This window comes from Chionomys nivalis, chromosome 1 (genome assembly GCF_950005125.1).
Source record: "Chionomys nivalis chromosome 1, mChiNiv1.1, whole genome shotgun sequence".
Classification (NCBI taxonomy): domain Eukaryota; kingdom Metazoa; phylum Chordata; class Mammalia; order Rodentia; family Cricetidae; genus Chionomys; species Chionomys nivalis.
Window position 1 is genome coordinate 65,390,986 of NC_080086.1, and position 17,785 is coordinate 65,408,770.

Below are 17,785 nucleotides of genomic sequence, written 5' to 3' on the forward strand. Positions count from 1 at the left end.
CACTTTTGTGTTTGTGTTGATTTGTAAAGTCTTGCTTGCCTCTAGTTACAGACAAGGCTCTTTTCTACAGTCTGTGATTTAGGGTATTGGGCAGTTCTTTCTGTGTTACTGGAAGTAATAGCATGGTGTGGCGCTTTGTCTCCGCCTTCCATGTATGCAGGCCAGATTCTATATGTTCAGTTTTTTATGTTTGGCCAAGGTAAGTTTGAGTAAAGTACTGCTTCTTTTTTTTTCTTTTTCTTTTCTCTCTCTCTCTCTCTTTAAAAAGTTTGTAAGACAGGGTTTCTCTGTGTATCTCTGACTGTCCTGGAACTCACTTTGTGGATCAAACTGGCCTCGAACTCACAGAGATCTGCCTACTTTTACCTCCCAGGTGCTGGGATTAAAGGTGTGTGCCACCTGGCTTAATTTTTAAATGTAATTGAAGAATTTTTTTTTCCTGTTTGTAAAAAGCACCTGCCAAATCCTGGAAATACTAGTTTAGATATACTTTTAATGAACTTTCAGATATAATTATTAAACCATTTGAGTGATGTGTAAGAAGTTGGAAAGGCACTAAAAACAGTGTTTTCTAAATAGGTGCTAGACCCCTTCCTGCCTAATTAGTCCATACTTCAGACATACCTGCTGACTTGAAATTAGTTTGATGTCTCATTCCTCAGCTCTCCTTTATAACTAACAATAAGGAAAATGATGAGTGGAAGAAGCAGCAGCTCAGACAATCTCACTTTAGAGTAAAAGGAACTGCTAAAGCATGAAAGTGGTGAGGAGGGTCTATTTAATTCTAATGACCAATAACGACTTTTTTGTTTGCTTCTTGTTGTGTTTTGGGGGGCTTTTTGAGACAGGGTTTCTCTGTAACTTTGGGACCTGTTCTGGAACTAGCTCTTGTAGACCAGGCTGGCCTCAGATTCACAGAGATTCCTCTGCCTCTGCCTTCCAAATGCTGGGATTAAAGGTGTTGCCACCTCCGCCTGGCAATAATGACTATTATGTGTCACAAATAATTTCCCATCTGGGATTCTAGATGCAGAAGATTTTTTTGTAAGGTTTAAAAAAACCACTCACATCTGTATGCATATAATCTTCTGTTTGTCCTTGATATTTTCAGAAAATCTTGAAATATGTCCTTTAATCTTGCTGTGGATTTTGAGTGCATGTTCATAACAGTTTATTGGTGAAGATTTGCATTAGATTGGCATTCACTTTTTTAAAGTTTCTGTCATTTCATCATCTAGACACCAAAGCAAAAGTAGATTACATTCAATTTGGTCTTTTTATTAAATACATGTATGTATGTGAGTGTGTGTGCATATACGCACACATACGTACCTACCACGGCTTATATTTGGGTCCTAGGAATGGAATTCATGTCCTCAGGGTTGGCAGCAAGTACCTTTACAAACTGAGCTAGCCATCTTGCAATAAAATCCTAGAATTGTACTACTTTTTCTGTTACAAAATTCTGTGGAAACTTGCTTTTCCAGAACTGCTCCTTTGTAATCAGTGTTTTAAAAATATTATGGAGTAACAGGTGGATCTCTGTGAGTTTGAGGCCAGCCTGGTCAACTGAGCTAGTTCCAGAACAGGTACCAAAGCTACAAAGAAACCCTGTCTTGGGGGGAGAAAAAAAAAAAAAAAAAACAGTAATGGACTGAGGGTGTAGCTCAGTTGTTAGAGTGCTTGCCTAGTATGCACAAAGCCCTGGGTTCAAATCCCAAGGACCTCATAAACCTAGTGTGTTAGCTAATACTCTTAAACCCATCACTTAAGAAAGGCAGGCATGAGAATCAATAGGTCAAGGTCATTCTCAGCTATATGGCAAGTTCAAGACTAGAGTTTGATATTACTTGATTACAGAAACTATCAAACAGTAAGATATTTATGCTGATTTACAATTAACATACTCTCATGCCCATGCACTAATTAACCAACCATTTACAACTATCTCCAGTTATTCATATACACAAATTTGTATCATTTCCAGTGTCATTTATATATTACCTAAAAGTAAATACTGGGCCATTGAAATGACCCATCAGTAAGTTGTTTGCCACTAAGCCAGAAGACCTGAATTTGATCCCTGGGACCCTCATGGTAAGAGAATTGACTGCCACAAGTTGTCTTCTGACCTCCCCATGCACACTAACATGGCTCGCATGTGCACCTTCATGTATGTATGCACTCACTTATATATGTTATGTAATAAAATATTTTTAAAAATAAATTGAATACTGTCATTCTACCTGTAAATGTTAAGTCATAAGCAGTGTCATAATTATGTCATTCTACCAATAAATGTAAGATCATGAGTGTCATTAAAAATATTCCTAGCCTGGTGATTTTGGCACATGTCTTTAATCCCAGCATTCAGGAGGCAGAAATAGGTGGATCTCTGTCTACTGAGGCAGCCTGGTCTACTGAGTAGTTCCAGGATGGCCAACACTGTTACACAGTGAACCCCTGTCTCAAAAAAACAAAGCAAACAAACAAAACCTAATTAACAAAAGTTGAGATCTTTTTCTACTTGTGTGTGTCTGGGATGGGAGTATGTTTGCCTATATATGCATGTGTGGAGAAGTCAACATCAGGTGTTTTTCTTTATTGCTTTGTACCTTTTTTGCTTCTTTTTGTTTTTGAAAAAAAATTGTGGTGTTTTGCCTAGATGTATGTATGCACCACATATTTGCTGGTCTTGATCTAAGGCCAAAAGAGGGTATTAGATCCCCTGGAACTGGGGTTACAGGTGACTGTGAGCTGCCAAGTGGAGGGAGTTGAACCTGCATCCTCTGGAAGGGTAGTTTCTCCCCTTCACCTTAAATTTTGAGATGATTCTTTCACTAAACCTAAAGTTCACTGTCTCAGCTAGGCTGACTAGCCAATAAGCTCCAGGTTCCTGTATGTTCCTCTACCCTCCCTGGCTTACAAATGTATATATTACTCTTTTAAAGCTGTGTCTGAACCCAGATCCAGATAAGTTCCATACACTGTGATGTATCACTTGGCTCTGACATATAAATCTTCATAAGTAAAACAGTGTTTGACACCTGTCTTTAGGTTTCTGAGGTAGGTGCTAAACTAAAAGTTTATATACAAGTGTATATATTGACTGAGCATATGTATATAAAACATGCTTTGTCCTGAGAGACTTCCATGAGAACATAAGCATAAAACACTACATGACAGCATAACTTGTGCTAAGTGCTCCCTGAATGGCTTGGACGTGGAGAAAGTTAAGCAGCCAGGCTATGGTGGCTCGTGCCTTTAATCCCAACACTCAGGCAGAGGCAGGCAGATCTCTGTGAGTTTGAGCCTAGCCTAGTCTACAGGATCTAGTTCAAGGACAGGCCGGCCCCAAAGCTACAGAGAAAGTGTCTTAAAAAGCCAAAAATAAATAAATTGAAAGCCAGGCAGTGGTGGTGCACACCTTTAATCCCAGCACTTGGGAGGCAGAGGCAGATGGATCTCTGTGAGTTCGAGGACAGCCTGGTCTACAAGAGCTAGTTCCAGGACAGGCTCCAAAGCAACACAGAAACCCTGTCTTGAAAAACCAAAAACTATAAGCTTTTACATTGTTTGTGAAGTAGCTTGTAATAAATTAAGATCTATACCAAAAGCAACTCCACCAGTCAACAGTGTCTAAATGATATTTATAGCACATTCTTCCCAACAGTTTTAAAACATACATTTTTTTCAAGTACCCATGAAACACAAACCAAAATGAACCTTTTTCTCTGGCCATAATAGAGTTAAACTAGAAATCAGTAGCAGAATAGCAACCAGAAAACCACTAAACATTTGAGGGTTAAGCAACACATAAATATTCCATGTAGATAGTGAAATGCTTAAAGGAGAAAAGAGATCTCAACAACCAGGTAAATGTAGCAGGCTTTCTTGAACCACCAGCCCCCAAATCATGAAAGAGACTAATTATGAATGCTTGGCCTTAGCTTAGGCTTATTTCTAGCTAGCTTTTTTTAAAACTTAAATTAACCAATTTCTATTAATCTTTGTGCTCTCCTGAGGTTCATTTATCTTGTCTATGTACTATCCATCCTGTTTTCCTGCTTCCTTCATGTCTGACTGGCTTACCTCTCTGCCTGGCTGGCCAGCCCCTGGCTGCTGACTAGCCACCCCTGGCAGGCTGACCGCCTTTACTCTCTGCTCACCAGTCCCACCTATATTTCCTCTGCCTAGCTATTAGCTGTTCAGCTTTTTGTTAGACCAGTCAAGTGCCTTAGGCAGGCAAAGTAAGATGGAGACACATCTTTTACATAGTTAGACAAATGCAACATAAACAGAAGCAACACATCTTTACATAGTTTAACAAATGCATCAAAAACAAATGCAAAATATCTCTAGATAGATCAACAATTATTCTGTAACACAAATACAACACATCTTTACATAATTAAACATATATTCTATACCACAATAGGTAAGTTCCTACCTTAAAGTTCCAGTACAAAGGGCTAGAAAAAGAGTAGACTAAACCCAAAACAAGCAAAGAAACAACCAGTAGAAATAGAAAGACAGTAAAAACGTAAACAAAATACTCTTTCGAGCCAATAAAAATTGGTGAACCTCAGACAAGTCACTAGCTCTATGAGTGAAGTAGGGAATAACACAGGCATTGAAGCCACTAAAGTAACAAAACATTGCTAACAACTGTTTTTAAATTTAGCAGCTTAGAAGATGTGTTTGAGAAAGGTTCCTCTAATCCTGGTGGTTTCAGTGGAGAACTGTTAAGTATTTAAAAAGTTTTAAAATGCCTGGCTTATGAGCTACTTCATCTATGTGAGACTGGTTCAATTTCAAGAAGTCGGTGTCATTCATTCTATCAATAGACTAAAGAAGAAAATTATACATACTCAGAAAAGGCATTTAATATCTGCTCATGTTTAAACCCAGTATAGTAAAAACGGCAATTTCTTTCCTTGCTGTCTTAGCTCCTGTTCATCTGGGAAAGGACTGCAGCATGACGAGGGGCAGGTCGGTGGAAAATGGCCCAGGTTGCAAATGAGAGCAGAAGAAAGCTTGGTTTCTGTTTGAGCCTCTCTCTAAAGACCTCCAGAAGTTTCCAGCCCTCACCACTTTTATCATTCTACAGAACAAGCCTTTAATCATGGGTCTTTAAGAGACACTGAAGCCTAGTACCTACCTAATGTGTGGTCTCTCAGATGGAGAAAAATAGACATTCCCCTCTGCTGGCAACAGTACTATAAACTATAAGCAAGAAAATTTCTTTCTCTGCTTCTCTCAGCCATGCATCAAGCAGATTATAAATTAAGTAGCTACTTACAGGTGACACAGTTGCCTACTCATAAAGCTTCAAGGCAATAAGACTCTTAAATTAGTTCAATAAGGTTGCAATATTACCAGATTAACAAACAACAATATTTTCTGCACACCAACACAAAAATACAATATTTTTGTGATTGTTACAAAACAGAACTTAGTTATAAGTGCCCAATTGTGTATATTCTGTAAGGTGAAATTTTTAGCCAGCTGTAATCCTAGCATGTCAGAGGCTGATGCTGGAAGATCAGGAGTTTAGGACTGGCATTAGACTACATGAGACCTTTGGGAGATGATTTAATTGATAAAGTTCTTGCCTTGTAGGAGACCTGGTTTGATACTATGCAGGTTAGTTTTATGTCAGCTTACACAGGCTAGAGTCATTTGAGAGATAGGAACCTCAATTGAGAAAAATTCCTTCACAAGATCAGGGTGCAGGCAAACCTATAGGTTATTTTCCTATTGAATGATTGATGTCGGAGGACCCAGTTCATTTTGAGTAATGCCATTCCTGGGCTAGTGATCTAGATTCTGTAAGAGCAGGCTGGGCAGGCCAAGAGAGCAAGTTCCTCCATGGCCTCTAACAGCTCTTGCATCCAGGTTCCTGCCTTGTTTTGAGATCCTGTCCTGGTTCCCTTCAGTGATGAATAGTGATATAAAAGTATAAACCAAATAAACTGTTTCCTCCCCAAGTTGCCTTGGTCATGGCGTTTCATCACAGGACTAACCCAACAGTGTCATAATCAAGAGTTTTACTGCCAAAAGAGAAATATTGATGCAAGAAAATAGAAAACATGGACATAGAGCTGTATAGATGTATCTGATTTACAGAGAAGCAATAGCAGTTCAGTAGCATCAGATGTCCTCATTTTTTTTTTATCTGTTGCTGTGATTAAGTACTCAGACAAAAGCAACTTAAGGGAGAAGGCTTATCTTTGCTCACAGTTCAAGATGGAAGAGTTCATCGTGATGGAGAAGTCGAGGTATCCGGAGCTTGAAGCAGCTGGAAGCAGAGTAAATGCATGTTGTTACTCAGCTTCCTTTCTCTACTTATACGGTTCAGGATTCCAGCCAGGCCATGTAGGTATGTGCTTTTGCATCAATCAATAACCTCCCATCTCCAAAGGCCCATCCTTCCAGATGTTTTTAGATGCTATCACTTTGACAACACCATCAGAGTAGCCTTTACAATAAATGATACTATTTTTTTCTTTTACTACTTCAGAAAAGGCATTTACTATCTGCTCATGTATAAACCCAATATAGTAAAAACAGCAATTTCTTTCCTTGCTGTCTTAGCTCCTGTTCATCTGGGAAAGGACTGCAGCATGACGAGGGGCAGGTCAACTTAAATCTCATACTTTGTATTTGGGGGGTGGGCGGCATTCATCTAACACTGGGACTGTAACAGTTATAGAAGAGTTTGACAAGGTTGACATGTGCCTATAAGTGTTTGCTTTTGAGGATTCTGAGGCATAAGACCAGAAGGCCATCCAAGAAAACCACAAGACCTTATCTTTCTTTTTTTTTTTTTTTATCTAGTAAAAAGAAGTAAGGAAGTTTCCAGGATCTAGGACATGACCAACGAATTCTTAGGCTTAACAAAAAGAAAATGGACTAAATTGGATTTCATTAAAATTAAAAATTAAAGTGAATATGGTAGTTCTTAATGTATAATTTCAGAATTGGGAGGCTCAGGCAGGAGGATCATTGAGTTTTGAAGCAAGCCTGGAATGAGTTTGAAGCAAACCTGGGCTACAAGACTGAGACCCTGTCACAAAAACAAACAAAACTATCTAGGCAGTGGTGATGCATGTCTTAATCCCAGCACTGAGGCAGAAGCAGGCAGATCTCCCTGAGTTTGAAGCCAGCCTGGTCTACAAAGGAGTTCCTGGATAGTCAGAGATGTTTGTTACACAGAGAAACCCTGTCTCCTAAAACAAAACAAAAAAACCTAAAACTTGCTTCAGGTCTTCAGCACTAGATTAGGATTCTGAGGCATAGTTGTGACCTGACTTGGTTCTTGGTCTCTCCAATGTGAGACAAAGCCATCATTGAACTCTCCAGATTATATTGTGTAAACCAGTCTAATAAATTTTCTTTTTTTTTTTAAATATTTATTTATTTATTATGTATACAATATTCTGTCTATATATATGCCTGAAGACCAGAAGAGGCCACCAGACCTCACTACAGATGGTTGTGAGCCACCATGTGGTTGCTGGGAATTGAACTCAGGACCTTTGGAAGAGCAGGCAATGCTCTTAACCGCTGAGCCATCTCTCCAGCCCCTAAATTTTCTTTAACTTATGTAAAACCTATTAAAGAATGAGAAAGCAGATCGCAGAATAATAGGAAATCTTGAAATCACAGCCCAACAAAGGCTAGAGTATATGGTTTCTCCTACAAGGTGACACCTTTAGTCCCAGCATTAGAGAGGCTAAGCAGGAAGATCTCAGTGAGTTTGAGGCCAGCCTGGTCTACACAATGAGTTTCAGGTCAAAGTCACATAGTGAGATCCTATCAAAATGGGTAGGGTATATACTCTAAAAACAGTATGTTTAAGTGGTATGCTTAACAATCATCAAAAGATATAATTTGCTAAAGTGGATGTATAGATCAACACTAAACAGTATCATTAGCCATTGAAGAAATGAAAATAAAAACTGTAGCAATGTTCTGTAGAGGTGCTTTTGTGGCTTAGAGTACTTGCTGCTCTTGCAGAGGACCTAGGTTTAGCTTCTACCACCCACACACATAGTGACCCACAACTTGTCTTCAACTTCAGTTCCAGGAAATCCAACTAACTCCCTCTCCTAGCCTTCTTGGGCATCTGGTGCCCAACGTGGGGCACGAACCCACAACCTTGAGATTAAGAGTTTCAGTCTGCAGTTTTTTAGAGACAGCATTCAGTGTGAGGTTTTGTAGGGATAGGATCACCCCTTTGGTCTGAGAATTCAGTAGAGGCAAGAACTAGTGGCTGGCTGCTCTCCTCTGATCTTTAACTGCTATATCTGACTCTGGGTTTTTATTATTAAGACCAATTAGAATTTGCTCTACAGACATCAGGCATATACATGGTATACATACATGTAGGCAAACATATACATAAAAAATGTAAAAAATAAAAAACTCATGGTGACTTATCCTCACAAACCTATACGAATGGCTAAATAAAAAGTAGTGATAAGATTAAGTGCTGACAAAGCAAGGAGAAACTGAGTCACTCTTTCTATTATTCTATTATGTTTGCCTGCGTGTGTATATCTACGCTGTGTGGTACCCACAAAGGCCAGAAGAGTCACCAGATCCCCTGGAACTAGAGTTAAGAATGGTTATGAATCACCACATGAGTTCTGGGAACCAAACTCAAATTCTCTGGTAGAACAGCCCATGTTTTTTAGCTGCAGAGTCCCTAGATTACTCCTACATTGCTGATGTGCATATAAAATGGAGTAGCACTCTGGTAAATTGGTAGAAAAACCAAACCAAACCAAAACAACAACAGGAAACAAACTTGTTGTATCCTATTTTCTGTTAATGAAAAGTGTCCTGAGTTTGGATACTTTATAAAGAAATTTAAGTTTAGCTCATAGTTGTGGAGATTCAAGGTCATGACACAGATACCCTCTCATCTCTCCTAAGGCATGAGCACACCAGTGAGTCCATGATCAGGCTTATTCTTTTCTTATTTGTGAAGACAGGGTCTCACATAAACCCAGGCTTGTTATGTAGCCAGGGATGACCCTGAACTCCCAAGGTCTGGGATTATAGGCATATGCTGCCATGCCTGTTTCCTATAAAACAGTTTTTAACTATTTCATAATAATATTTTAAAAACTTAAATCCAAGGGTTGATTTGATCATGTATTTAAGAAGTGGCAACCTCTGCCAGGAGTGACTAACAGTAATCTGTCATAAGTACTGTCATCATGGTTAAGAAGTCATTGGTATCAACAAATGAAATTCAAGTGAATGATATGGCTGTAGAAACCCAAATGTGTGGGTTGTCTAAGTCACTATAGCAAAAGTAATTTTATACAAAGACTGTAAAATCAGTTGCTTCTTTTAACCAACTGAAGGTGTAGTTGGGAACAAACACAAGCATACAATTAAAAACAGGCTTTGAGACCAAGAAGGCCTGTCCTCGGAGTCCTCATCGGGAGTGCCGGGTCAGGTAAGAAGGAGTCCCTGGCATAACACATTCTAGAACTAACCTCATAGACACTAAATAATTCATACAAGCTATCTAGGCCTCCTTTAGCCTAATCTCACACCCATAACCATCTGTGTGTATGTGTCTGTGCACTTGACACACATAACTATCCCAGTGTAGGTAGTTGGGTGTGTATGTGAATGTGTGTAGGTCCTCCACCCTATGTAGAGTATCCTATGGACTCCGTTTACAAGGAGACTTGTGCATAATACTGACCCACTTAGTGCCTTAGTCCCAGAGCCGTGCTCTCACAACTCAACAGGGAACCTGTCTCTACTTGCTAAGGGGTCATGAGGCCTTTCAGAAAATTTCGTAACAGAGAGGCTCTTGCCACACTCAATTCTGAACACAATTCTTTCCCACTGTACCTGCTGCGGTGAAAACAAACAAAAACTAAAAACAAAGCTAAAAGGAAATGAATAAAAATCTCCTCAAGGCAGAAGAAGAGAAACATCACTAATTTTGGATGAGTCTAAAGTAGTGCTTTGAAATCTATTTCAGGAACTTCACCACAGCTACCTTACAGATGACTAAAACTCAGAGAAACAAAATCTCATCAAGAATCCCTTGTTGACAGGGATCTGGTGTGGTGACCAAGAGTAACCCCTCTCTCCTCCCAGTACATCTGAACTACAAGATTCTTATTCCAGATAGAGCACATGGGCTTAGAAGACTTGAATTCATTCATAGGAGTGAAAATGAATTGACCTTGATGATTGGATTTTCCCTTAAATTGCTCAACTTGGGAACTCTGTTAATTTTCTCTCCCAAAGGAAAAATAAAAGCAGAGCAGACATGAGAGAGGACGGAGCGGAGAGGAACAACAAGTTAGACTTAAGATATGAAAATGCCATAAAGAAACCTAGTACTTGCATGCTAACTTAAAAAAACACACACTTAAAAGAATTAAACAAACTTAGCTAGTTTATCTAAGTAAATTGGTGTAAATATTGCAAAATTTTAGGCAAAAATCACTCCCCCCCCCCAAGACAGGGTTTCTTTATGTATCCTTGGCTGTCCTAAAACTTGCTCATAGACTAGGTTGACCTTGAATTCATAGGGATTCACCTACCTCTGCCTCCTGAGTGTTAGCATTAAAGGTATGTGCCACCACTACGTGGATGTCAGATCAGTAATTAAAATAATAAAGATAGAGACTTCTAACTCATGTAAACTCTGTGTGTGTGTTTGTATGTGTGTGAGCATTCACTTTATAGATGTCAGAGGACACCTTTTGCGAGTTGATTCTTTCCTTCCACCCTGGATTCTGGGGACTAAACCTAGATCACCAGGTTTGCACTTTTACCTGTTGAACCATCTTGCTGACTCTGAAACGTTAATAGCACACAAGCTTGCACCTTCTGCCTCCCTGACTCTCGCCTCTCACTGTTCTCTAATGCCAGCCAAACTATAACTCCTCTTCTCCAATGTTAAAGAAACAAGGACCCTTCTTCCTCAAAGCCAATCACAAAGCCCCAAAAGGTCACTTCAATATTCCTCTCCTTTTCTGTTTCAGAACTTGTGGTGGTTTAGTCTTCATCGTCGGCTTACCTGGATCTTAAATCATCTAGGAGACATACCTCCAGACCTGTCTATGAGGGCATTTCTAGAGAGGTGTAGCTGAGGAAAGACCCACCCTGAATGTGGGCTGCAGCATTCCATGGGCTGGCGTGCGGGACTGAGGATGAAGGAAAAAAACAAGTGAGCTCTAGCTTTCATCTCCTGCAGACTCCCTTCTGCGAGCGCAATGTGTCCAGCTGCCTTATGTCTCTAACCATCCAAAATAAGTCGTCTTAATTACTGTTCTATTGCTACAGCTGTCTTATGTTTCTACCGTCCAAAATAAGTTGTCTTAATTACTGTTCTATTGCTATGGCAAAACACCATGGCCAAGACAACTTATTAAAGAAAGCATGTGATTTCAGGGAGTTAGAGTTCATGGTGGTGGAGCAAAGGAATAGCTAGGAACTCAGATCTTGATCCACAACTGTGAGGCAGAGAGAGTGCACTGGGAATCCTATGAATTTTTTTTTCAAGCAACCCTTATTTATTAAAATACAAATGAAATTTCATTTGGAACACATTTATGAATCTTTTGAAACCTCAAAGCCCACCCTCAGTGACACACCTCCAATAAGGCCACACCTTCTAATCCTTCCTAAATGGTTCCACCAACAGGGGACCAAGCATTCAAATATATGATCCTATGGTGGGCATTCTCATTCAAACCCCATATAACCCTTAAGTTACTTTTTTCAAAGATTTATTTTATGTTTATGAGTACTCTGTGTGTATGTATGTATGTCTTTATGCCAGAAGAGGGCATCAGATCCCACTATAGATGACTGTGAGCCACCATGTGGTTGCTGGGAATTGAACTCAGGACCTCTGGAAGAGCAGCCAAGTGCTCTTAACCTCTGAGCCACCTCTCCAGCCCTGTTAAGTTACTTTTGTCAAGTATTTTGTCACATAATGAGAAAACTATCACAGACCTAACCAAAAAGAAGTTCTTTGTGGCTGAAGAGAGGCTGAGCTGGTAAAGGCATATATTGTGCAAGCCTGGTGACCTGAGTTCAATCCCCAGAACCCAGGTAAAGGTGAAAAGAGAGAACTGACTCCACAGATTTATCCTCTAGCCTCCACTTACTCACTATGGTATGCACTTACCGGCCCAAACACTCTCTCTCTCTCTCTCTCTCTCTCTCTCTCTCTCTCTCTTTCTCTCTCTCTTTCTCTCTCTCTCTCATTAAATTTTGAATAAAAATTTAAATCTGAGTGGGTAGGTCTTGCTGGGTGTTGCCACACAATCTCTCAGAATTAGATTATGTTCTTACTCTCTGTAGTTGTTAGTCTTGTCAACTTGGTTGGATTGGCATGTGCCTAGAAAAAAAATCATATGTGTGCGTGATTTAAGTCCAGGGAAGTATAACTGAAGAGCCCAAGACCTGCCCTGTAAGTGGACAGCCCCATCTCCCAGGCTGAGGACCTAATGTCACTTGCTCTGCTGTGGTGACCACCCCTACAACCCCACCCCACCCCCTGCCTCCTGATCATTATGGACTAACCTCTGAAACTGTGAGCTAAACCCTTCTGAAAGAGCTGACTCATGAGTTGTCCTGTGACCTCCACATGAATGTCAGCTTACATGACATTCATACCCTAATACCCACAACAAATAGATGTAATTTAAAAATAAATCCACTCTTAATTTTTTTAATTATGTGCACATCTGTGTACCACATCTGTGCTTGATGCTTGCAGAGGTAAGAAGAGAGTACTGGATCCCCTGGAACTGGGGTTTTGGGCAGTTGTGAGCTGCCTTGTGGGTGCTGGAAATGAAACCCGGATCCTCTAAAAGAACAAATGTTCTTAACTGCTGGGTCATCTCTCCTGCCTGATCCAGCTTGGCTTCTCGTCACAGCAGTGAGACCTCCACACTGTCTAATTGCATCCTACCCCACAGTCAATGCATCATTGAACCCAAACGTTAAAATAACCTGGGATCAAACCTGAGTTCAATTCCTAAATCCTGGTCTTCATGCTGACGTCTCCCCTGTCATCCAACTATGATCAAATACATTTTTCATGCTCTTTTTCTCTTGGTAAACTCTCCTTTGGAATCTGGGTGTCTGCGGTGACCCTTTAAGATGGGTAAAAAGGAGAGCACCCTCACTTCTCGCCTCTACACAGGGTTATGGTGCAGTAGGTAAAACGTTCAGTGCACTCCCTGTAGCCATATATGGAAAACTGATAGTTATTCTTTCATGTCCTGGATAAAGGATAAACTTCAATCCCCCCAAAATCCTGACCATACAGACACACACACCTCTTTCTCTGGGGAGTTTTGTGGGCTCCATCAGTGCTCTTAGCTACACACTTTTGCCCTATTCTAATAACTCCAAAGGAAAGAAAATGAAAATACTGAACAGCGGAGGGTTTACTACACCTTGGCTTTCATAGCCGAAGGGGCATTAGAAGGTAGAACTGTTTTATTAGATTAAGCAAAATGTGCAAGGACTCATCACAAAAACACGGTGTGGTTGAGACTGCTGACTGTAGCTATGGCAGCCAAGCTTGGGAACTGAAAGCAAGAGGAAATGGATGGGACTCAGACAACAGGATCACAGCTGTGATCAACAACCCCCATCAGGAAAAGCCTGACAGTTTGCTGTCACGTAGCTTCTACTGCTGACTTCCTAAAGTTCCTCAAGGAATCAAATCTTAGGATCACATGTCTCCTTGTCTGCTCATGGATACCCCTACACTCCTGGATCCAAAGCTTCAAGAAGTGAGGCAGAAATTTCCATGCATGAGGGTTTGGGGAAGGGTGTTTATGGAGGTAAGGTTGAAAAATGAGAGCTGAAAGGGCAAATAAGTATCGCAAGGACAACCCTTGTTCTCATGGGCAAGGAGGGATAAAAAGCAGAACCCAGGAGCAAGGGCTAGAAGAATCTTAAGTATGTGTAAGTATGGAGGTCTGTGGCTTTTCTTAGGTGGTATCTTCCTTGTTTTCTGAGATCAGGTCTATTACTGGCTGGGAACTTGCCTAGTAGGCTAGGCTGACTAGTTAGCGAACCTAGGGATCCAACTATCTCTACTGGAATACCAGCACTGGAATTATAAGCAAGTGCCATCACATCTTGATGATGGGATTCCCCTTTTTATGCTGTGAATACAAAGGGGTCAATAAAGAAGTTGTTTTGGACCTGTGATAGGATAGAGTAGAGCTAGGCAGGGAAAACTAAACTGAACGCTGGGAGAAAAAAAGGCGGAGTCAGGGAGACACCATGGAGCCACTGCTGGAGACAGATGAGTTGAAACTTTGCTGGTGATGCACAGATTAATGGAGATAGGTTAAATTAAGATGTAAGAGTTAGCAAATAAGAAGCTAGAGCTATTGGGTCAAGCAGTGATTTAAATAATATAGTTTCTGTGTGATTATTTCGGGGTGAGCAGCCAGGAACCAACAAGTGGCCTCCCTACAACATGTGGCTTTTTAAATGTGAGTTCCTGGGGGAGGTGTCAGTCAATTCCTTATGCTTATACTGAAAGCAACTGAGCTATCGCTCCAGCCTCATAAAGGTCCCGCACCAGCTCTGATTACCCTCATCTCACACCCTAACCGTTTATTTTTCAATAACTGAGAAACTTTATCCACTCTGTTATACAGGTGACTCCTTTGGGCCATATGCCTATGTCTTGGTCCCAATTCCAGATTCACAAAACAGATCATCTTTGTTCATTCAGCTTGAATGGTTTCAGAGAAAGTGGGTTTTGTTTCAAAAGAGAAAACATTAAGCATACCCTATACTCTGAGGAATAAAGTTAGGCTAAGTAGGAAGTTTGAATAATGCCTGCTGTATAAATAAAGTAGAGGAGGTGAGGATGTTTAACAATTCTTTCAAATTGCTTTTGGCATGCTGTGATGGTTTGAATGAAAATGGCCCCCATAGGGCTATATATTTGGATGCCTGGTTCCTCAGTTGGTGGAACTGTTTGGGATGGATTAGGTGTGGCTTTGTTGAGGAGCTGTGTCATTATGGGTAAACTTTACTGCTTAAAATGCTCACAACATTCCCAGTTAGTTCTCTCTGCCTACGGATCAAGGTGAGTTCTCGGCTATTGCTCCAGAATCCTGCCTGCCTGCCTGCCTGCCTGCCTGCCTGCCTGCCTGCCTGCCTGCCTGCCTGCCTACTGCCTGCCTGCCTACTGCCTGCCTGCCTACTGCCTGCCTGCCTGCCTGCCTGCCTGCCTGCTGCCTGCCTGCCTGCTTGCCTGCCTGCCTGCTGCCTGCCTGCCTGCCTGTCTGCCTGCTGTCTGCCTGCTTGCCTGCCTGTCTGCCTGCTGCCTGCCTGCTGCCTGCCTACCATGCTTTCCACTGTGATGCTCATGGACTCACACTCTGAAACTGAAAGCCCCCAATAAACTCTTTCTTCTGTAAAGCCCCCAATAAACTCTTTCTTCTGTAAGTTACCTTGGTCATGGTGCTTTGTCACAGCAGTAGAAAAGGAAGACACGCACCATATTTGAGGAAGCTAGCTGAGTGAGTGCTTCTCAGATCCAGTTTTAGCTCCTCCATCATGTCTCCTGTCAGTTCATGTTACACTGAGCATCTGTATAGAGTCAAACTGTACTTCTTTAAAAATAGACCACAGCCGCCAGCAAAACTGCTTCTTAGGGCAAAGGTGCTCTTCACCAAGCCTGATGACCTGTGAGTCCACATGATGGCGGCAGAGAAATGACTCCTGCAAGTTGCCCTCGGATCTTCGCACATGTGCTATGGCACATAACACACACACACACACACACACAATGTTAAATCATTTAAATGTTAAAATAAATAAAAATAATCATGTGGGCTCCTTCTCCATTGTAAATGTTGCAAATGTTTCTCACCTTTCTTCCCAGTGCATGATTTGCACCACTTCGGTGCCTTTCTGCACTCACTACATTCCTTGTTACTGTGACCAAATGCCTGAAAAGAAGCAACTCAAGGGAGGAGACATTATTTTGGCTCATGGTTTCAGGAAAACAGCTCATCATGACAGGGAAGGCGTGGCAGTAAATAAATCCATGGTGTGGGAATTTGTAGCAGAATTTGTGTCACATATGGGTTGGTCAGAAAGCAGATAAATTCCTGGAAGGAGAGCCAGGTTATCACCCCAATGCCTGCCTTCTAGCGACTCATTCATTCCAGCTGGGCCCCATCTTCTAAAGGTTCCACAACCTCCCAAATGGTGCTACCATCTTGGGACTAAATGTGCAAACACACGAGCCTCTGGAGAGACATTTCACAAACGGACCATAGCACTTTCCATGAGAACTGAATGTGACAAATGCCTGCTACATGTGATGAAAACGTGGAGCGAATGGATGTATCAATCAATGAAACAATCAGTTACTTTATCCAACTCTAAACTGTTTTGTTCAGCAACATAGGATGGCCAAATTCTGTAGTAATGGACTTAATTACTTTGCCTACTCTTACTGAGCGGTGGTGTAAGTTTGAGACCAGATTGGTCTATAGAACAAGTTCCAGGATAGCCACGGTTACACAGAGAAACTCTGTCTTGAAAAACAAAAAACAAAACAATAACAACAACAAAACCTTCCCTTTCCCTCTACTTTACTGTAGTGCACTTGTCTATTTTTAGTCTTAATCTAAGCCCCCATTATCTTCCACGTGGCACTCTTCCATAGTTTCAGGTTCTTTACTTACGTTCTAGTCTCTTGCACACCCTTCTTCAAAAGTCCATGGGAGCCTCACACTTGGCAGCATCCCGCAAGCCCTGCAGGCCTCCTGCCTTGCCCCCTCCGACACCCTTTCACGTAAACCTGTGATTTGGTTTTCTCTCCCATCCCTTCCAGCTCTTAACATGGAACTTTTCCTCTCTTCTTCCTGAAGAGCTCCCTTCCATGGCTCTCACCTCAGTCTTGCTCTACAAATTTCTAACTACCCTTCAGAACCTGGCTATAAGCACTCACTATGCAGAGACTTCACAAGGCTCCCACGCCCACTTCCACTCTCCTCCATCTTAGGTCTTTACCTGCACTTGCTGGTTTGGACTGGTATACTACTGACTTGATCATCCAAGAAATGTTGGATTTCTTCACTGAAGTAGAACCCCCCTTGAGACCAGCGGCTATTCAGGTTTTCTGGGTCTGTGATAATTAATAACAGTGACCTGGTGGTTTAAATGATAGAACTTTGTGACCCACTGTGCTAGACAGAGACTAGAAGGCCAAGATTAAGGTGCTGAGAGGCAAATGTGGTTTCTGAAGTGGCTCTCTTTGTCTTGCAGTTGGCTGTCTTATTGCTGCTCTCTTTGTCTTGCAGTTGGCTGTCTTATTGCTGCTCTCTTTGTCTTGCAGTTGGCTGTCTTATTGCTGCTCTCTTTGTCTTGCAGTTGCCTGTCTTATTGCTGCTCTCTTTGGCTTGCAGTTGGCTTCTTATTGCTGTCTTGTCTTCACATGGCTTTTTTTTTTCACATGCACACACTTCGAGTTTATCTTTGTGCCCAAGTTTACTTTCAGAAGGTTGTTATCCGGGTGTTGGAAAGATGACTATGTGGTTAAAAGCACTTACTACTCTTTCGGAGGACCAGAATTTGACTCCCATCACCCACACCAGGGATACACAGTCTCCTGAATTTCCAGCTTTAGAAAATCTGATATCCTCTTATGGCCTTCTTGGGCACCCAAATACATGTGCATATAACATGCACACACAATTTTAAGATTAAAAGCAAATCTTAAAAAAAGACACTAATC